The sequence below is a fragment of the Macaca fascicularis genome, chromosome 12 (assembly GCF_037993035.2).
Source record: "Macaca fascicularis isolate 582-1 chromosome 12, T2T-MFA8v1.1".
Taxonomy (NCBI): Eukaryota; Metazoa; Chordata; class Mammalia; order Primates; family Cercopithecidae; genus Macaca; species Macaca fascicularis.
The window spans coordinates 113,833,516-113,856,357 of NC_088386.1; the positions used below are offsets into that span (position 1 = coordinate 113,833,516).

The window sequence follows — 22,842 nt, forward strand, 5'->3', positions numbered from 1 at the left end:
TTGTACATGCATGAAGTTTTCCATAATAAAAATAATGGGGAAAGTGATGTGAAAAGTTTAGAGCACCATGTGAATGATAAAAGTGAAGAAGCAGATAGGATTATTTAGAAAGGAAGGGGAAAGTTATTTGCTCCACACCTATCAGACGCTGGGCACTAACGGCCATTAACTCTCACTTAGTCTTCTAATCACCCAGTTACTACAGCTGAAGATCGTGACCTCGGAGCCCAGAGGTGACTTGTGGAAGTCCAAGCCACACGGTGTGGAGGACCTCACACCTGAACCTGGCTGGCTCCAGAGCCGAGCTCGACACCACTCAGACATCCAGAGGTTGAAAGGCCCTTCCTTCTCTTCCCCATCTGGGCCAGTGGCCTGTATCTCTGAGCCTCAGTTTCCCCTGTGACACAAAGGTCTTTAAGAACTTTTCCAGTCCTAACACACACTAATTTTATTAATTCAGCCAAACCCTTCCCCAAGCTTCAGTTTTCCCCAGAAGTACAACGACAGGGGAGTCCCTGAGAGGGGATAAGATTTTGGAGCATGTGGGGCCAGAGCCACAGGGAGATGGCCAGCACTTTGGAGGGCTGGCTCGCCCGCAATCAGGGACAATGAGACCCTTGAGGATGGGGGGAGAAGAACACCTTCTCGGGACCTTATACAGGGAGGGCAGAGATGGAGGCATGGCTCCCTCGTGGTCTGCCTCCAGAGCGAGATCTCATCCTCTCCTAGCTGGAAAGAGGGTCTGGGCTCTGAGTCCCAAATTTCAGCATCCAGAACCCACCAGCCTCAACAGCAACCTCAATCTGGGAGAGTGTGGATGCTGTCCACAAATGGCAAGGATGGTGAAAGCAGAGGGACTACGGGGACACTTGGCCTAGTCCTCCCTAGCCGTCGGCCCAGCCTCAAACCAAGTCTCCCAGTCACCGGCCCCAACTCTGGGGCAAAGGTGACCCCAATAACATTATCCTCCTTAACCCCTACCCGCCACCCCCACTGCAGACTAAGGGCCCCTCTGGGGCTTGGGTCAGCTCCGCTTAGGTGAGGGAAGTTAGAGGATCCTGGGCCAGTTTCAGCTCTCTAGAGGTGGATGTGGGGAGTGTGCTATAAAATTAGAACTCCTCCCACTAGCAGGTACCCAGAACAGCAGAATGTTCCATCTTCCCCTTCTCTTCCTTCCAACCCACATCCATATTATCCCAACTGACATCAAAGGGTCCCAGCTCCCCACTGTCTGCCACTTCCAGTCCAAGCTCTGCAGTGGAACATCCCGGCCTTTCCAACCTTCTCTCCCTCCATCCCCCAACCTTGATGGTCAGGCCTTTCTCATACACCATTCTCTCTCCTCCCTGTCAGCATTCAGGGCTCAATTCAGAAGCCATCCTCCCTGGATCCTTCTCCAGACTCACCACTTGGAGGGCACTGTCCCCTCCTCTGAACACCTGGGACTTCTGTGGCTCACTAACGCCCTGACATGCAGTGGGTCAGATGCACTTCTATGGCTCCCATTTTTGGAACGATGAGGGATTCGTTCATTCTTTCTCTACCCCTTTCCTCATTTGTCCAGTGCCCAGCACAAGGTTGACACACAGTAGATTCTCAGTAAGTGTGGAATGAATAAATGAATGATGAAGAGATGGATGGATGGATATTCAGTTCATGATTGAATCAAAGGGCATTTTAAAATGCTTAATACAGCACTAAGCTACACCAAAGATAATCTTATGAAGACTTTTATATTTGAAGCTATATAATCGCAGGCAGAAACACGGGCTTTGCTAGGACCCAGGACATCCCAGACACATCCCACAAAGGTCTGTGGCAGATTGGGCAGGCGGGGGGCCGGGGGTGCTGGAAGACCCTTCCTCCAGCCACTCTCAGGAGACTTTGGAGGTTACACTGTCCATCCCCTACCCCACTCTTACCCTTCTTTCCAGCCTGCCTGCTCCTGCACCTGGGTATAGAACTATAAACCCAGCAAGTCCCTTGAAACCTTAAGAAAGGAAGTCGACAAGCTAGAGGATTTCACAGAAAAAGAGCAGCCTTCCTCCTTAATTCTAAGAGCTGCCCATAGCCCATCATCTATCCTCAGCTCTCCCCAGTGTCAGTTCCACCATCTCAGTCTCTCTCTCTCTCTCACTCTCTCTCACACACACACATATACACACAGACACACATACTCTCTCTCTCTCTCTCTCTCTCACACACACACACACACACACAGTGAGAACTGCTTTCTGAACAAGCCTGCTCAGCCCCCTGGCTCCCTCCTCCCAATTCTTCCTTCCAAGCCCCTGAGGACCAGGGTTCCCAGTGTCTCCACCTCCCATCCCCAGCCTCCTCCCCACCTCCTTAAGCCAACCCATACCCCTCTCCTTGTCCCTACATCCCCCCTCCCACCCGAATGCAGGATTGCACATCTGGTTCCAGTTGTGGTTGGTCCCTTCAAGGGTAGGCCTGGGGGTTTCTCATAAACCTGAATAATACCAGCCTTGGAGCCCGATGGAACTGGGGTAAGGGAGGGCAGGAGGCTGAAGGGGTGGGGGAGGGAGAAAAGACAACAGCAAGAGGTGAGGAGACGCAGAACCGAGAAAGGAGATGGCAGTGCCTGGCATCGAGCAGGCGCCCAGTGGATGCCTGTGAGCTGCAGACAGAGGCTGCAGAAACAGATGGCAGGAGAGCCAGGAGCAGAGAGAATGGGACAAAGAGGGTATCAGAAACGGAGACCCAGAAGGAGGAAAGAGATGGAGCTGGGGGTGGCAGGACAGAGCCTGGAGCAACAGAGAGGCCATTGAGGAGAGCAGGGAGCAATGAATTGTGTGTGTTGGGGCCAGGTGCTGAGTTAGGCACTTCCACTGGAAGAGAAGGGACGCGACAGAAAGGGGACAAAGGACACAGAGAAGCAGAGAAGAAAGGAGAGGAGAAAGTCAAGAGAAAGATGGGGCAAGGTCCAAGCTTCGTGAATCCAGTTTTCCCTGGCCTCTCAGCCCCAGCCCCACCCAGGGCCCCTCAGTGGCGGGGACAGGCAGGGGAGTTCAACCCAGAGATGCCTTCATTTGTTCCTTCATTTCACTTTAATCAACATTTAAGCTCCTGCCCTGCACCAAGCTTTTCCCATGTGTACTCCACACAGATGCCAGTGAAAATGTGGGAGTGGCTATGATTCTCACCCCAGTCTTAGAGATGGGCTCAGAGCAGTGAGGTTAAGCAAAAGCACAAAGTGGCTAATGAAAGAGACAGAATTTGAATCCAGCTCTTCCAACTCAAGACCATGTCACCATATGACACAACTAGGAATTCCAGGTCCCAGCACCACCTCCGGAGGGCACCACATCACCTGACTCCCACGCTCAAGGGGCCAGACACTCAGGTTCTTACAGCACTAAGGAGAAGTTCCTCTGAGCTGGGCTAAAAGCTGACAAGATTCCCAGCAGGGAGGGGTTGGTTCCCCAAATCGTCCTGTGATGGGTAGAAAGTGTTAGTCTCTAGGGCAATTACTGGAGCCGCCTCCTCTAGCACCCTGGGCCCTCACTCTCTTCTTCCCCCTCCATCACAAAGAAGGCAGGGCCACATGCCCAGGTCCCAAGGGGAGAGACCACTGGGGCACAGCTCTGCTTTCTTCCCAAGATGCCCTGGAGCAGAGGCTATTCTGGGCCTCTGAATCCTGCTAGGCCCAACACACCCCATAGAGAGCCAGGCCCTGGGGGCCACTCTAGGCATTCAGTGTCTGTGCATTTGAACTGCACCTTCCCTCTTCTGACCATGCTGTCCCCGCTACAGCTAGGGATGAGTTTGGACTGTCTCCCAGGGTGCTTCCATCTCAGGATCACCCCCTATTGGGCCCCCCTCACTAGGACTCACTCCAAAGATGACCCGAGAAGCCACATTCACGCTGCTGCCCTGAAGCCTCCCATCCTTGCCTTTCCTTCCTAATGTCAGGTCTTCTTCTATGTATCATCCTCAAAACTCAGGCCAGAAGGAGGCAGGAGTAGGGGCACTCCCTGCTCACCACTGTGTCCTCTATGACATCTCATTGGCATGTATTTGCATTTGCATCCTCTCTCAAAGTGCAGAAATGTGCACAGCACCAGGCCCTTTGCTGCACACCCCCACCTCAGGAAGGAGAAGTGCTGGGCTTTCCACATTCCAGCTTCCTACTCAGAATTGTACCATAGTCTCGGGGCAGAGGTTGGAAAGGGAAGGAGAGTCAGGGGAAAACAGCCTACCAACAGCTTATCCCCAAGGCACACACTGGCAGCCCCTCCCTCCTCTCACCCTGCCTGTTTCTAGCCAGAAGAGCACTTGGGTCCAGCACCAAGAGCCTCAGACTGGGAGTCAAGGCCTCAGGTTCCAGCCCAACTCAGCCTCCAACACCCTTGATGATCAGAGGAAAGTCTCAGTCCCTCTTGGCTTCAATCTCCACATCTGATGGCCTTAAGGTCTCTTGGAGATGCCCAGTAACATGTTTCTAGGCAGGTGTTGGTCCTTGGCAGAAAGTACTGCGCACAAATCCCCTGTCTCCCCTGAGAAGCACAATTTTAAAGCAGTAAGGACCCTGGGGCTCTAGCTGCCTCCAGGGCAGGGTTTCCCTTGGGTCTATCCCTGCAAAGACCACTGGTATCAGCCTGGATGCCTTCAGGGAGCCCTTCTTCCCATAGCACCACACCTACCATCCCAAACCCATTATTTTGAGGCTTCTAGACTGGATAACTGGGGAATCCCCAGACCTAGACTATCTGTATCTCAGGAAGGTGTTGGCAGGATCCCTGATGAAATTCCTGGAGACAAGAGAGAAAGCTGAGTAGATTCCTAGCCAGCAAGCAAACGGTGTTGATGAATAGATCAATGTCAACTTCCTGACTTGCCAAAGGGCTATGTCCTCTGCCCTGGCTTGTTCAACATACTTATCAGTAACTTTGGTTACAACTTAGAAGGGAGGCTTACCAAGCACACCAAGGAACAACAACAACAAAAAAAAGCAGAAGGAAAAGCTAAGATGCTGAAGTGAACTGAAATGCAAAGCTGACTTTATAAAGGAGCCAGAATTAGCAAGGGAACATTTTATTTTTCTTGGGGTAATGTCCAAAACAAGGGTTCTGAAGTCATAAAAAACCTGAACCAATAATAGTTCATACAGTAAAAGGTCTAAAATTTGTTGAAAACAGAAATTCAGTTTAGCTAACAGTAGGATACGCTTGCCCCCAAAAGGCACAGGCACTTTTGACTATATTCATGGAGGTATAGCATCTAGACCAAAGGAGATAAGAATTCTACTCTACTCCACCAGACACCATCAGAAATGTCAGTTTCTTTTCTGTACCCTATACGCCAAAGAGCATCCAGAGGAGGACAGCAATAGACACTCAGTAAATATTTGTTGAATAAAAACCACAAAGAAAGGTTAAAGAAACCTAGTCCAATTTTTGTTTCAGATAGTAAAGAACACAGCAAGCACCATCAACTCCTTGAAAAAATTGTCTTGGGAAAGTGAACCACGGCAAGGGCCACGCCCAAGTGCACCTCCGCTGTCTCTCTGCCCCTTCATCTGGGAACTCCTTGAAGCCTAAGGCCATTTCCATTCATCTTTGAATGGCCAAGAGGCAGAAACTACCAGGAGCAGCTGCTAGGAATAGGATAACATCCTGACAAGGCCAGGCCTGTGGGCCCCGGTCAGTGGGGAGCGTGCTGGCCACACCCCGAGAGCTGACCTTTAGCCAAGCTGGCTGCTGGGCTGGGGGAGGTGAGGAGGCCTGGCTGGTGGCAGAACACTTGGCTCACACGTGCTGTCCCAGGCAGGCCCTGGTGCTGGCCAGCTGGCTTCCCACTCCCTAGGCCTCCCCCTCTGCCACCATCTAGTAGTCCTGTGGGGACCCACCCCAGCTGGGCATCCTCGCCCAAAGCCCAGAGCTGTCCACTGGCCCAGGTCCAAGTTTGGTTCCTGTCTCTCTTCTTCTCTTCCTTCTGTTCCCCTCCCTCCTCTTCTGTCACCTGCATAGCCCTCTTCCTCCTCTGCACTCCTCTGCGCAGCACCTTCCTTCCCCTCCCCTGCTTTAGTTTACCCCTCACCCCACACTCCTTCTCCCTAAGCCCATCCTCCAGGGCTCTGCTCATGGCCATTCTCCCTGCCCCGGGCTCCTAGGGAAAATCTCCCCATTGCCGCAGCCTCCTCCGCTCCCTAGAGTTTTTAGTGATGTAGCACTTTCAGGGTTGGAGAGAGCTGGAGACTTCCCTCCTGAGGACTTGGGATCTGCTCCTATAGAAAATAATCATCACCTTGCTCCACTTTGAAATGGGGTGCTATCCCTCCGGGGGAAGGGAATCACAGAAACCTGGCCCCATCCTACCAGGAGTGGAGAAGAGAGCCTAGGCTTTGGAAGTGCACCGACCACATCTGAAGCTGTGTAACCTCGAGCAAGTTATTTCACTGCCCTGAGTACTGAGTGTAAGATCTGGCCCAGAGCAGCTCTCCATAAATGTTAGCTCCCCCAACATTCTCCTTCTTCAAAGACGCCATCACCACCTCCATCCCAGCATTACGATTCATCTCTCTTATGTATCTGCCTGCTTAATAATGCTCAGAGTTAGTGCGTGTTTCCCAACTGACATACGGTTCCTAGAGCTTTGTGAGGATTAACTCATTCCAATCCTGCCAACACCCCGTTGGGTATTGATCTTTATGAACCCCATTTTACAGAGGAGGAAACTGAAGTTCAGAGACATCAGCTACGTTTGCTACTCCTCTCCTAACTACAGCAGCTGCAGCAAGCCAGCAGGGCCTCAGGGTCTGGCTGGACCACATTCCAGTATATCAGGGCTCTCCTTGACCTGACAGGAGCTCTCCCGCCCCTACCTGCACACCCCAGGCCCTCAGGGTTCCCTCTCCATCCTCAAGGTGGCTCCCACCACTGGGAGAAACCTGCTTCCTGGAACCTTTGGTTTTGCTTCAGGGAACAAATCTTCCCAAAGCTTTATTCAACACACACACACACACACACACAGAGTCATGCAATCACTGGAAGCCTCCCATAGTGGTGGCATCACAGGCTGGACGTCCCCAGGTTTTTCAGTTTCTGTACTCTTCCATATGGCAGGTACTCAGTGGTTCTTTCTCTGGTTCTTATCCTTTTCCAATTGGCTCCGTCCCATCTATCACTCACCCCTTCATTCCACAAGTACTTTCTAAGTGCCCGCAGTGACCCAGGCCCTGTGAGGCCCTCCAGACAGCACATGAACACAGCCAGGTGGGTCCCTGCCCTCAAGGAGCACTTGATCTAGGAGAGGGAGCCGCTGAAGGAACAAACATGAACACACGACACAAATCACAAATCACAAATCACACTGAGTGACCTGAAGGGAAAGAACATGCAGCTGGAGGGAGAGACATTTAGATTCCAACAGCTGATGGGCACTTAACATGTGACAAGCCCTGGCACAGCCCCAGTGCCTGCATTCATCATTCCCTCCCCTCCCCTCCCCACACCTGGGAGTAGATGTTATTCTAACCCTATTTTGTGCAGTTGAGGGAGCTCAGACTCAAGAGGTGAAGCCACTTGTCCAAAGTCAATGATAATGAGACAGCAAATAAGCAGGGGTGATAGGACTTGATTCCCAAGTTCGTACTCTTAACCACTATGTCATTTGCCTCTAAGAGGCTCAGAGAGGGTTCATTAAGGCCCACTTCCCAAACCGGTGACTCTCCCATGCCACACACACACACACACACACACACACACACACACACACAAGCCAGCAGCAACCTGCCCAGTGCAGAATGCAGCAGGCCCAAATGCAGCATTGGCTTCACCAAGACGGCGGTCCCCAACCTCCAGACTCTCAGCTCGTTCTCCCACTCGGATGGCTTGGACACTTCACCTTTACCCTGGTAGGCTTCAAGGTGGCTGAGGGACTGGCTAAAACAACGTGAATGGGGCTGATGATGACCCCTTCCCAGCAGGGCTTGCTTGAGAAACGGTTCCTTATCTCATGGATGCGAACAGGGTTGGGGCAAGAAGGGCCCCCAAATCCAGGAAACAATCACTCCAAGCCCTCCCCAAGGCCACCCAATCAAGGCTCACAAAATGTTGAGGCTTTAGAGTTGAGCAGCCGAATCCTCTCCTCGTAATGACGTGGAAACGAGGCCCAGGGAGGACAAGGAGGGAGTCGCAAAATCACCATAGGGAGAAGCTCAATGATGTCAACCCTAGACAGGGCTCCAGCTCCCAGCCCAGTGCTCAGGCTCTGCATCACACTGGTCCCCAGGAGGGGAGGTGTTAGCCTGGCCATCTGGGGATGGAAGCAAGAGCCTCACGTCCGTTTCTAATGTCCATGAAGAGGGAAAGAGCAGCTCGGGCCCCTGGGGTAGTGAGGGATCTGCAGAGCCCGGATGAAGGATGCTCGGGCCAGGAGCAGCACAGTCCTGCCCTCCACTAGATGATTCAAGCAGAGGCTGGGGCGGGAGGGGTGGGAGAGTGAGGGGCAACAGCTAGAGCCCCTCCCTCTGGGTGCTCCTCACTAGGTACCCCATGGGTGACTGTTTTCTTGGAACATTGTGTTCAGGCTGTAAGCCTTGGCTCAAGCAATCTACCCTGGCAAATCTCCAGCTGCCTGTTTAATAATGTACAGCCAATCGGCCATTAACTGCAAATTAAAAATATAAAAAGAAAGAAAGAAAGAAAAGTCTGGTGGTTATTTTTGTTGTTGTTGGCTTTTGGGTTTTTTCTTCCAAGTACTTGGTGGTGGTTGTGAAAAACATTCAGGCCAATCATAGCCTGCCCTGGCTGGGGGACCCTGGCAGGTTCCACTTGCCTTTGCCCACTCCCACCCACCCCACTGAGCCCAGGCGCCAAAGAGCCCGCTCCCATCTCCACAATCCTGGTGACACCCTGGGTCAGCTACCCTAGGGGAGCTACAGGGTGGCCTAGGAGGACCGAGGGAGGGGATGTGGGATATGCTGGCAGGCAGAGGGAGTCCAGCTCTAAAGGGGCCAGTGCTTCCTAGGAATTCCACTCCCATCTGGCCTGTGTCAGGAGCAGAAGGTAGAGCTGGCATGACCCAAGCAGGTGTGAAGAGCTGAGTAAGACACCAGGTGGCCAGCTGTCCCCCTTGGGTCCCTCTCCTGGGTTTCAGCTGCTTTCCATGTGGGATTCAAGATTTGTGGTCAGATCAGGGGAGCTCAAAAGCAAAAGACTCAGGAGAGCATTTAGGGCCAGAAGGGGAGACACTGGTCCTGTAAGAAGATTCAAACAGAATGGTCCTGGGCCATCTGCAGAAACTGGCCTGGGCTAATAAGCCCGCCAGGCTCTCCTTGCCTCTCCAGCCTGGCAAGGTGCTGCCTCCCGAAACATCTAAGCAGAGCAAGGCAGTGCCACACGTGGAAAGAGGCAGGAGCCAGGGGCTAGGCTCCTATGGCTCTACTCTGGTTCCCTGGTGACCCTGCCCAGTCTCATGCCCTCTCTGGGTCTCCATCTTCTTGCTATGCTGAAGCGAATGAGCTGCAGTCTCCCATCCTGCGTGGGAATGTCAGCTAGAAAGGGACTGCCAAGGTGAGATGCAGCGCAGCCAGCATTGACCCTAATCCTGATGATGACAATGGTGATAGCGATGAAGCCGATGATGATGACGGAGCTATCATCTATGGAGCTCTTAGGGTGCTCCAGGTACTCTATCTGGTTTATTCCTCCTGGTAACTAAGCAAGTACTGTGATTCTCACCATGATAAACAGGAAACTGAGCTTTGAAGAGGTTGTTGCTTCTCCCAATGTCACAAGGCTAGGGAGTGATCAAGGCAGTAGTTGGACTCAGGCCATCTGGCCTCAGGGCTCTTTACCATGCTGCCTTAGAGAGTCCAGTCAAGGAGAGTGGCACAGACCCCACCATCAAGAGCCCCAGCAGCCCTTCCTGCCCTACCTACACATCATGCTGCTGGCCTCTCCTTCCACCATCCAGCCTCCTTGGGCCTTTGCTTCCCTTGTGTTCCCTAGACCCCCTGTGGGCTTCCTGCACACATGCTGCTCACACACTCTCGTGAGTAAAGGACCCAAAGATCCACACTGGCAGACACTTGCCCCCACACAGGCACATTCCCACACATATACATGCACACAAGGGTCCTCAGACACGCAAAAGATCCATGCACACACTTCCATGAACATACATGCACACACACAGGCGCACTCGTGAGCTCCATCCAACAGCGGCTGGGTGCAGGTACCCATGGGCTGTCTGGGCAGGCAGAGCTGGACAGGTGTCCGCCATAGTCCCCAGGGGGCTACTCCAAAGGGGAGAAGCTGCTGGCTAATAACACTGCGGTGCATTCCTGGCACCTCAGCACGTTCCAGCCTCGGTGTCTCACCCCTGTGGGCTCCACACCCGCAGTGCTAACTGGGAGGAACTGCAGAAGGTGGCGCCACCAACACAGGCGCCCTGGCCAGGGACCAGCTGCTCTCCCTTCTAGCCAGCTTCCCCCTCTCGAGGGGCCCCAGGCCCATGTGGGCCTCAGTTTCCCCTCAGAGACATCCACACAGGGAAGGAGGGGAAGGTCTGTATTCATCCTGAGAAGGGGGCCCAAACAGAAGCCTTCCTCCTGCACAGTGCCCGTCCACCACCAGTCCCTCCAAGCTTGGCCAACACACACCGCACTGTACTGCCTCAGGCACCAAGTCCTCAGTGCCTGGGCAAAGCCTGGGCAGCCGGAGGTTACAGAGCCCCTCCTAAGCAGTGGGAGGCGGTCAACACCTTATCTCATCATGACTGTGGTCACTTGACAGGCGAGGGGACTGGAGTTCACTGAGACAGCACCCAGAATGTGAACCCAGGTCTTTCAAGTCCTCAGCCAGGGGTCTGTCCATGGCCTCGAACAATCCTCCCTCCTGGTCAGCTCTTGGAGTTGAATATTTTCAGTGACACTGGGTAGATCAGGGAAAATGTCCCTCTCAGGGAAAAAACTCATGTTCATTATAGGCTCAGAGATGGGGGACTCTCAGCACACACAAACAGGCAATGCTCCCACAGTGTCAGGCATCTGGGGCCTCTGCAGCTGCCTTGAGGTGGGAGGGGTGTCCTTGGAACAGGAGATTGGAGGATATGAGCTCTCCCCCGCCCCGCCAAGTCCCAGAGTCACAGAGGGCTCTGGAAGCCTTAGGGAGCTGTGAAGTCAGAGAAAGGGGGTCCCCCATCCAGGGGTCAAGAGGACGGGGTCTTTGAATTTTGTTTTTTTGTTTGTTTGGCTTGGTTAAAAAAAATTTTTTTTTATAGAAACGGGGTCTTGCTACGTTACCCAGGCTGGTCTCGAACTCTTGGGCTAAAGGGATCCTCCCGACTCAGCCTCCTAAAGTGCTGGGACTACAGGCATAAGCCACCGCACCCGGCCACTCTTGAACTTTGGGCTATGGATCAGGATGAAGGGCTGAGACCTGGGGAACAAGGGAGGCTTCTGGAGGGAACATGAACGATAAAGAATCCTGAGGGGCACAGCAGAAGGGGGAGTAACAGGGACACAGAAGAGTCAGGCAGGAAAGAGAAAGAACAAAGAAATAAAGACAGGGAGGGGGATCTGAACCCGAAGGAGCAACGTTGCAGGGAGAAGATGGAGACGCAGGCACTGGAAAGTCCTGTGGGATCCTGGAGGTCCCAGGGAACAGCCCTCACTTCAGTGTCTTTCTCCCCCTGTAACATGACAAATGTTCTAGGGCTGCAGTTCTAAAGTCTGTGGACACCCACATACTCACACACTCACACACACACAACTCACACACACGCACCGCTAAATCTCAAGTTTCCCTCTGGGCAGCTCAGTCAATGAGGTCTAGAGCTGTCCCAGGCACTTCTCCAATGAGAACACTGCGGCCCACAGAAGGGCTGTGGCTTCCCCCAGAGGTGCCTTGGATCCGAGGGAGATCGTTGGGAAGAGGACCTATGTGTCCCCATGGCCTCAGTTTCCCGGAAGGCAACAAGACCAACCAGTCGAACTGAGGCATGAGGCCTCCTAAGGAAAGGAAGGAGAGGAAGGAAGCAGCTCAGGGACTCTGGGGCATGACTTTCCCAGCCCCAAGGAGACAGGATCAGGGAGAGTCACAGCAGTGACCCAAGCTTGACAGCAGCTCAGAGAGGACAGGACCTTGGCTGGCAATGAAAGCACAGGCTGGGGGCACAAGGAGCAGGACCACGGTGTGGAGCGCAGCTGAAAGACGGGGTGTGTTCCCATGAGGCCACCCTCTGGGCGGCCTGCCCCCACCCGGGTAAGGCAGCTGTGCTTCCCAGAGCCCAGTGGCCCCATGGTGGCCAGCCCCTTCTGAGCCAGCCAGGCAGCCTTACATGGACATCTCAGGGACATGGTATTTATGAGATGAGGCATCCAGCGAAGCAGCCGTGTGAGATCCCCCTCCCTGCCCAGCTTCACCCCAAGGTGCCACGCTCCTCCCACTGTCTCTGCACACACACCCAGCCCCTTCCAGAGCCCCGTCTCCTTCCTGGGGACAGGGAGGTGGGACTGGCAGGCTAAGGCTGTACATGAGAGGGGTCCAGACACTGGACTCCTGATTTCACCAGGAAATAAGGACCCATCAGAAACAGTCAGCATGTATCACCAACTGGTCGGTGAAGGTGGTGCCAATGATATATGTCAATACATGATTACTATGGAAATAGACAAAGGCCTGAGAGAGCGCAGTTTCTACATTCTTCTGCCTGATTCAAAGAAATCAACCCAAATAAGACATTTTTGAGATAATTAGAGAAAATTGAACACAGACGGGGTAGTAGCGGATCATAAGAAATTATTATTAATGATGTTAACTGTGATAATGGTATTATGGTAATATTAAAATAAAAAGTCCTTATCTATTAAAGATGCATACTGAAGTATTTCAAGTAAAGTGATATAATGTCTGGGTTTTGCTTGAAAAATACCCCAGCAAAAAAAAAAAGGTGGGGAGAAGAGGGAGAACAAATGAAACAAAAACAGCAAAAAGTGGATGGTTGTTGAAGCTGGGGGTAGGTACAAGGGAGTTCATTAGACCATTCTTGGTACTTCTGTATAGGTTTGAAATCTCCCATAATAAAGAATTCACACACACACACACACATACACACACATACACACACACCCCACGGAGCCCAGGCGCCAAACAGCCTGCTCCCATCTCCACAATCTGATTCCATGTTTCCTAAAGTGTGAGATTCAGGATGATCTTAGTTGGAAACATGGCTCAGCAATTTTATTTTAATATTCATGTATTTCAAGAAAAATTAAAAACATATAGATTAAACCCACAGTTTCTATCACTTAGAACAGATAAAAGGTTAAAAAAGCAAATCGGTTTTTTTTTATTTTTAACGAAGTGAGCAGTCATGTAGGATGGTGGTAACTGACATGGTCAAATGGGAAAGGAGAAAATGCTGGATGCCATTTGGACACAGTGAGCTCTCCCAAGGTGCCCCCTCGTGGGAAGCTGACATGCAGTCCCACACAGCAGTCACGCACCCTCTTCCCAAACTGTCCTCTGTGTCCTGAGCATGCAGGCTCATGGCTACACAAGAGATATCGGTCACAGAGGAAGACCACGCTGGCGGTGGGTGGGTGGATGGCTGGAATGGAGAATGACGATGGTAAATGATGACGACAGTGGCTGTTCACCAAGGGTGGCTATGGACTAGTTCTTTACTTCCATTTTCTCCAATCCCCACATAGCCCTCATGGGTAGACCTAACCATCCATTTTACAGACAGGTAAAGTGTGACTGAGAGAGAAGCGACCTTCTCAAGGCCCCAAGACCAGTGGGTGGCAGAGCTGGACATTGAACCCGCATTTCTTTGATGCCCAAACCTGCACTTCTTGAACCACCCAGACGGGCAGGCAGGCAGGTAAGCAACCAGTCCAGCAGGAACCTGAGACCCAGCAGAGGGTGGGGTAGGGTTAGGGTGGGTTAGGGTAGTGCCCTGAAAAGGCTTCCTGCTTGCCCAGGTTTCTAACTCTACACCTCTAGGAAACTGAGGATGGGAGAATGAGGAACTCAGACCTTCTACAGGGTTCTTAACACCCAGAGATCCCCAGCCAGTTTTCGTGGCAGCCCAGGCCCCAGGCCACTGAGCAAGTCTTGCCTCCCATTCTTGCATCTTCTCTCAGGACCGGGGTCCTGTGCCCCAGGATGAGACAGGTTGAAGGGAACCTAGTGCTGCACTGTGCGGGGAGGGGGCTGTTGGGACATCAGCAGCCCAGGGGTCCTGGTTTCACCCATTCCTTAGCTGTGTAATGTAAGGCATGCAGCTTCACCTCTCTGAGACTCAGCTTCCCCCTCCTCCCCACCTTACTCTCTGTTCCTGCTAAAATGGAATGGTAGTAATAGCAACTTCTTCACGGGTTTTTTGAAGTATTTATCGACACAACTCACATAAAGCACTTAGGATGGAAGCTGGGGCCTTAGCATGGAACCTTAGCATGGAACCTGGTATCTTAGCATGGAACCTTAGCATGGAACCTTAGCATGGAACCTGGTGTCACCTTAGCATGGAACCCTAGCATGGAACCCAGTGCCTTAGCATGGAATCTCAGAATGAAACCTGGTATCTTAGCATGGAACCTCAGAATGAAACCTGGTATCTTAGCATGGAACCTTAGCATGGAACCTGGTGTCACCTTAGCATGGAACCCTAGCATGGAACCCAGTGCCTTAGCATGGAATCTTACCATAAAACCTGGTGCCTTAGCATGAAGACTGGTGTCTAATTGCTTAATAAATGATAACCACTATTATTATTATTATGGACTATCCCACCCAATATCCACACTCAAGCCCTTTGGTATTCAAGGTTCTGATGAGACTGGCCTGAGGGAAGCAGCTGGGTGGGCAGCCGCCGGAGGACATGGAGGCAGCTGGACGCCTCTGTGGGTGGAGGGAGAGAGGGGCAAGTGGGGGCCTCAGCTCTAGCCTCTCCAGGAATGCGACTGGGGCTGAGAGGGTGGGGGTGAGGGGAGATGCCTCGCCGCTGAGGTCAGGCCCTATTCAGAGCTGGCAGAGTGTTTATCATCATCCTCACGTGTGAAGGGAGGAGGGCAGAGAGGGAAGCCGGCAGGAGGAGGAGGAGGAGGAGCAGCAGCTGCAGAGGGTCTGGGAGGGACTTTCAGTAGGGCCACCGCTGCACAGTCCCTCACCTACCCTTGCACTGGGGTCCTGGGAGACCTCACCAGTCTCTCCACTAACTCATCCAGTGAGTGGGGGGCAGAAGGAGTGTCCCCCACTCATGGACCCACCCAGGAACAGGATATCCACCCCACAGCGTGCCATTTGCAAAGCTCTTCACAGTAACCCTGCAAGCTAGGTGTTATTTTCATTATCCCTATCTTACATTTGAGGAAATTGAGGCTGGGGATGGTCAAGCATGCTGCCAAGAATGCTCACTGATGCTAACCCCATCTCCTGGTCTCCGCACAGAACACAGAGGCAGCTGGATGCCTCTGAGGATGGAGGGCGAGGGGGGCCAGTGGGGGCCTCAGCCTCTCGGGAACACGGCCAGGGGTCGTACGCTGGCTTCCAGGGGTGGATGCAGGGCAGGGGGCATGTAAGAACAGATGTGGTCTTAAAGGGCACAGGTGGCCCATGCTGTTTTCCCAGGTCAATGCCAGGCAGGCTGGGACTCTAGCACCCAGCTCCTGATCCACCCCTCCAGACACACACCCCACCAGTGCGGGAATGCTCAGCCTTTCCCTGCCCAACACAACCATTTCCATCCTTGAGATTCCAATTAAGGGAGTCCCAGCTGCTCCTTCAGTCCCCTGTCCCCCTTCTCAGGTCCCCACCACCAGAGGATGACCCCTCCTTAGGACAACCCCAGTTCCCTCCAGCTGCAGTTCAATCTGTTTCCCCCTAGGCTGTCCTCCAAGAAGACCAAGAAAAGCATCTAGTTACCCTCAGGGACTGTCTGGTAGCCACTCCTCTACTGAATCATGAACCACTCTGAGCCTCAGTTTCTCCTCATGGAAAAAAGGAAAACAACTGGCACCCAGGGAAGTAGTAGGATGCCAAGGCCCCATCAGTGAGGGAGGTCTTCGGGATGTATGTAGGGTTTTCCCCTTGCAGGCAGGCTCCTCTCTCCTTAGCTTCCCTGTCTCCCTCCCAAATCCTGGAAAGCTAAGTACTCCCTCTCCTCCCGTCCTCCCCCAGCAGCCTACAGAACTTCAGGGAACTCCGCCCAGTTAGGGAGCCTTGCTCAGTGGCTTTCCATTCAAATTCCAGAGGGTTTCCCACCACCATCTCAGGGTCTCTCTCTCTCTCTCTCTCTCTCTCTCTCACACACACACACACACACACACACACACACACACACACACACGCAGGCTAAAGCTGCAATTCCTGCCTTGGCTCTGTGGTTGACCCACTTTGGTCTCTTGGTTACCCTCTTCCAAACTGATCAGATCAGAGAGAGAAACCACTTTGGTTGGCATCACCTTAGCCTCTCCCTGAAAGGAAGAATATCCCAGGTGTGTCCCCAGGAGGAGTGAAAACTCCAGGTCGAAGTCCTGAAAGTATCTGAAGCCAAGCCCTGTGGAGAGGCATTCCCACTGTGACTTAAAGGCGGGCCTTTAAGATCCTCTAATCCCCTACATACCCTGGAACAATGCTTCTCCCATCTTACAAATGAAAGGAGGGATTTGCACAAACCCTCACAGAGAGCGGGAATCAAAGGTCACAGCTGAAAACAAAAGAGGCCAGGACCTGAATGATATACTTTTATCCCAAATGAGCCTGGTGGGACGCCCCCGCCATTCTTCATCCACCCCACCCATATTGATATAGAAAATGACTTCCATACTCCCAAGAAAAGAACGTTCGCTGAGTGTAATGATGAGTTCTCTCTATCAACTTGACTAGGCTACAGCACCCAGTGATTTAACCAAACACTACTCCAGGTGTCGTGCGAAGGTGTTTTGTAGATGTGATTAAAGTCTACAATCAGGTACCTTAAGTAAAGGAGGCTAACCTTGAAAAGGTGGGTGGCCTCCTCCAATCAGTTGAAGGCCGTAAGAGCACAAACTGGGGTTTCCTGAAAAATAAGATATTCTGCCTTAAGAATCTGCAACATCAACTGTGACCTGAGTCTCTGGCCTACACACTTCACACTTGTCAGGCCCCACAATTGTGTAAGCCAATTCCTTACCATAAATTTCGTAATATGGGTTCTGTTTCTCTGGAGAACCCTGACGAATAAAGTGAGCAGATAACAGAAGTCAAGAACTGGGCCGGGTGTGGTGTCTCACGCCTATAATCCCAGCACTTCGGAATGCCGAGGCGGGCAGATCACCTGAGGTCGGGAGCTCAAGAGCAGCCTGACCAACATGGAGAAACTCCATCTCTACAAATGTACAAAATTAGCTGGGTGTGGTGGCGCATGCCTGTAATCCGAGCTACTTAGGAGGCTGAGGCAGGAGAATCGCTTGAACCCGGGAGGCGGAGGTTGCAGTGAGCTGGGATCGTGCCATTGCACTCCAGCCTGGGCAACAAGAGTGAAACTCCATCTCAAAAAGAAAAAAAAAAAAAATCAGAAACTATGGGTCCTACCAACATAAGGAGCTCCCATTGGCCATAGCTAGATCAATTGGATCCAAGAAAAAAAAAATGATCATCTGAGTTTATGATCCATAAAGTAAATGTCAAGGTGTCCATACTGACTATAAATAATTGAATAAATAAGTGAATTGGGGATAAGTCACCATTCTTTACAGCAGAATTTCAATTAATAAATGTAGAAGGAATGATGGAAAGAGAAAATCAAACACACCCAAATTGAGGGGCATTCTTCAAAGCAACTAACCAGCACTCTCCAAAAGTGCCAAACTCATCAGCAACAAAGAAGGACAGAGGAACTGTCCCAGATAGGAGGAGACTCAGGACACATGATGACCACATGCAATGTGGGGTCCTGGATTGGATCCTAGATCAGAAAAAGGGCAGTGGTGGGAACACTGGCCAAATTCTACCACAATCCTCAGATTAACGTCAGATCAATGTGAATGTCCTGGTTTTGATAACCATGCATGGTTATGTAAGATGTCAGCATTAGGGGGAGTTGGGTGAAGGATATAAGGAAACTCTCTGTACTATTTTTGCAAATTTTCTGTAAGTTTAATCATCTCAAAATACAAAGTAACAAAACAAAAACTTGGGTCCTAAGGAAGACACAGATTAGGGTCAGATGAGAGTTGGAGGAGAGTTTAAGAATTAAGTCCTTGGAAGGGGAGAGGAGTTCAACCTGAGAGGGTCCCAAGACACCCCCAGGAATCAGACAAGGGATGCTCAGACTAAGAGGGCAGAGAAGGAAGAATGCAGACCACCCAGGGAGCATGGTAAACAGAGCTGGCCCAGGGATAAGTGGCACAGGTGCTCCGGCATGGGGTCATCACCTGGAGAGAGCCAGACTGCATCCAAGGACAATAACCATACTGCTGCCACAACACCACAGCCATCACAGGTCACTGGCTACCACGCACCAGGAGTGGAAAAGCACTCTCCATACATCTAATCCTCACCACAAGACTGCAGGCAGGACTCATGACCCCAGCTTATGGACCAGGAAGCTGAGAACCTGTGCACTTCAGAAAATGGCCCAAGGCTACTCAGCGATAAGCAGGGGAGGCAGGAAGCAAATCAGCTCTGATGTATATTTCCAAATAGCTAGACAAGAATAATTCCAGTGTTTCTAGCACAAAGAAGAGATAAATATTTAAGGTGATGGATATCCCAATTACACTGATTTGATCTTTACAAATTATATGACTGTATTAACCTATCATGTGAGCCATGAAAATATGTGCATCTACTAAAAAAAAAAAAAACGGCCAGGCTCAGTGGCTCACACCTTTAATCCTAGCACTTTGGAAGGCCTAGGTGGGAAGATTGCCTGAGCTCAGGAGTTTGAGACCAGCCTGGGCAACATGGTGAAACCCCATCTCTACTAAAAATACAAAAAAAAAAAAAATTAGTCAGGTATGGTGGTGTGCACCTGGAGTCTCAGCTACTCAGGCAGCTGAGGCACAAGAATCACTTGAACCCGGAAGGAGGAGGTTGCAGTGAGCAGAAATCGCGCCACTACACTCCAGCCTGGGTGACAGAGCGACACTCTGTCTCAAAATAAAAATAAAATAAAATTTCTTAAAAATCAGCTCTGACTCCCCAGGCCCCAAATCTTAAAACAAGAGACTTTGACTGTTTCCTGTCCAACCTTCCTCCTCACAATGTAAAACAGCTACTGAGAGCTCACCACCTCACAAGACGGCCGGTCCAGTGGAGAACATTCAAATTGTCTTCCCTGGAGGTTCGGCAGGCCTCAGTAAAGCAAAACACGACGAGCCAGTCCACGCTCACTTCCTCCACCCAACCCAACTGCAACCTCTGTCCTCAGACTTTATTCACAAAGGGGTGTTGATCATAATTGCTAGTAGCATTTATCTATTGCTCTGAGCACTTCGTAGGCATTAATGCATTTAATTCTTACAACCATCTTATAAAGCAAAAACTGTTTATGACTATTACAGATCAAGAACTCAAGTCACAAAGAGGCTGTGCAACTTGCCCAGTGTCAGAGATAGTGAGTGTTGAAGAAGAAAAGTCAGACTTGGAGTTCAGCTCAGATTCTCTCCCCAAGCCTCTCCCTAAGCCTGGGCTCAAGTCCCCGGTCCTGGTTCCAGCACCTTACTGGTTGTGTGAGCACATTGCTCAACCATCTGAGCCATTTCCTCCTCTGTGCCCTCGCGATTATATTAATACCTATCTTGTAGCGTTGCTGTGACGATAAGATTAAATAGATCCTGTATGTGCAAAGATATAGGAGTTTTGGATGCTGTGCACTGATGTGGAATTCAAGCCAGTGTGAGTTCTGTATGCAGAAGAGGGCTCCAGGGCTTTGCTGCTGCTCCTCCAACCACATATGACCCCCGAGTCACCTTCCTCCCCTGCTTCCTCGAACAGGACATAGTCTGAACCCAGACACCCCTGGACACCCTCGCTTGGGTGCGCCGGGCCAGTGCCAGAGGAAACAGGCCGGGAGTTAATCTGTGACTCGCTCTGTGTTCCTCTGTGCCCCAAGACACATACACCCCTCTCCTCCTAATGGCCCCCCGCTAACATCCCACCCACCTGCCCGCTGCAAGGGGCATTGGCCAAGTCCCTCATCAGCCAGGAGCCAGAACCCTGAGAGAGAGGGAGCGGGGTGTCAAAGGTCCTTGGCAGGGAGGAGCAGAGAGAAACAACTGTGGCGGAGGGGGGCATGCATGGCCAGCAGGTGGCTGCAGGCAGAGGAATCCATTGGAACAGGGTAAGGCAGCACGAACCACAGTCATTCCATGGAGCTGCCCTGGCCTGCTGGCTGGTGGATTTCTGGGGCAGTTAGCTGTTTGTTATTTCTGGGGCACTTAGCTCTTTATTATGCTAGGATCTCAGAAGAATAGAACAAGAGTTATCTATTGAGCAAAAGCCTATCACATGCCAGGATTTTACCTACATTCTCTCTAATCCTCCCCCCAACCTTGCAAGGTCAGCATGATATCAGCAAGATATCAATGTCACCATTTTTATACAGCTGAGGAAACCTGATTTCAGAGTGGGAGTGACTTGCCTGATACAACATGGTTCATGTAAATAGCAGAGTCAAGAGCCTCCTAAGCTGGAGGCCACAGGGACTCCAACTGCATGCACCAGGCCACATCTCCTGCTGTCCAGGCTCAGAAAGCGGATAGTTCTAGGTCAGTGGCTTGGGAGGCTCAGAGAACTACGACTGAGTCTGAGCTTCCAGGCAGAGCCCAGCAGCAGAGAATGCTGGGTTCTCATAAGGCATCCTGGGCCTCCCTCCATACCAGCAGGTTCTCTCAGCCAAGGTGGAGCCCCAGGAGGCAAGGAGCTGCCACTCCCCACTGCCAGGCTCACCACACCCCGGGAGGGGGTGATCCACCAGCAAAGGCCTCACTCTCCCTGCCTAGCCAGCTCAACGGGCACCACAGACCCCCCGAGCTAAAAGCCAGAAGCAGCCAGGTTGGCTGGTGTGGACCAGGGGTCTCCTCCCACCCCACTGACAGAGCTCCTAACCTGAACTGGACCTTCTGCCCTCCCCTGGCACCTCATCACGAACCCTGCCCTCCTAGATCCCTCACCTGCTCAGTGGGACTCCACTGGTCTTTGTTCCCTCTAGCACACTTCATTCAGCATCCTGTTCCACCGGGACCCCAGGACTTTCCTCTCCTCTCTCCCTCTCCATTCTCCATCTCCCATTTGCCCTTCTCTCTGCTCTGGGCTCCTACCCTCCCCCTCTGTAACTCCTCTGGTCTCTCAGATGCAGCAAACCCCTGTGTGATGTTTACACAGCCCCAGAGTCAGAAACGCTGAAAAATATGAGACCTTTGGGGAGCCACATTCCAGGAAAATGAGAAGCCAGTCACAGCTCAGTGTCTCCTCACCCCCAGCCTTGCCCCTCCCTGCTATGGGGAGCAGGCTGCGTGTGTGTGCATGTGTGTGTGTGTGTGCGGGCGCATGTGTAAGGAGAGAGACAGAAAGAGAGAGAGAGACTCAAAGATGTCAGGGGAAGTTAAAACTTCTTGCAAAGTTGTTATAAAGCAAGAGGAAGTAGCTTCTCCCCCGAAAACCTGCCTCATCCTTGAACCCATCCCCAGTGAAGCTGAAGCCAAAAGAACAGAGACCAGGGGAAGCAGCAACTTCCCCAGGGCCTGCATCCAGTCAAGTTGAAGAGGCATTTCCAGGGGCAAACACGGGCTCCTCAAGTGCTGCCAGGGACTCCAGCATCAGATGTTGAAAAATAATGCAGATCGCTAGGTCTAACCCCAGATGCACTGAGCCAAACTTGAGAGGGCAGGAGTATGCTGAACAGGCTCACCAAGCGATGCTGAGGCTCACTGAACACCTCGAGGGAACACTGACCCATCGCTCTCCCCTAAGCAATGATAAAGTCAGAAAATCATGAAGTCACAGCTGTGGGGAGTAGAGGCTGAGTGTAGAACAAGAGAGGTCCCTTGCTGTACTGAAATCTATCAGACATTAGAGCCAGACTCTCAGACCCGAGCAGGAAGCCCACATCACTGCCCGCTGGTTGCATAACTGGTGTAAGACTTTCCCTTCAATGGCCCATTTGACAGTGTGAACAATCACATCTGCTTCATGTGTGGTGTTTCAAGGATTAAACGAGAAGAGTGTCAAGTAGTCACCATGCAGGGGATACTTAATAAACAGTGGCTATAGGCCACGCACAGTGGCTCACACCTGTAATCCCAGCACTTTGGGAGGCCAAAGCAGGCAGATCATGAGGTCAAGAGATCGAGACCATCCTGGCTAACACGGTGAAACCCCGTCTCTACTAAAAATACAAAAAAATTAGCTGGGCGTGGTGGCAGGCGCTGCCTGTAGTCCCAGCTACTTGGGAGGCTGAGGCAGGAGAATGGTGTGAACCCGGGAGGCGGAGCTTGCAGTGAGCCAAGATCGTGCCACTGCAGTCCACCCCGGGGGACAGAATGAGACTACATCTCAAAGTAAATAAATAAAAATAAAGATAAAAAATAAACAGTGGCTATAAGCAAAAGCAAGGAAAAGGTAAATTCTTTGAAAAGATCAACAAAACTGGCAAACCTTTAGCTAGACTGATTAAGATTCAAAGAAAGAAGACTCAAATTACTCAAATTAGAAATGAAAGAGGGGACGTTGCTACCAACCTTACAGAAATAAAAAGAATTATGAAGAAATACCATGAAGAAATCAGATAACTAAGATAAAATAGACAAATTCCCAGAAAGGCACAAACTACCAAAACTGACGCAAGAAGAAATTAGAAGTCTGAATACATCTATAATAAATT

The 22,842-nt window shown here is 51.5% G+C and overlaps 1 protein-coding gene across 22 annotated transcripts in view; it reads right to left on the reverse strand.

Moving 5' to 3' along the window:
* The window catches only part of TNS1 (tensin 1), a 214,210-nt gene that overhangs the window by 147,207 nt on the left and 44,161 nt on the right, over positions 1-22,842 (reverse strand). Inside the window, exon 4 of one of the 22 annotated variants that reach the window (XM_074010049.1) lies at positions 16,972-17,034. The exons of the other annotated variants lie outside the window; for them this stretch is intronic. The gene's annotated coding sequence lies outside the window, so the exon portion shown is untranslated. The remainder of the gene's footprint in view (positions 1-16,971; positions 17,035-22,842) is intronic. 22 annotated transcript variants of the gene reach the window in all.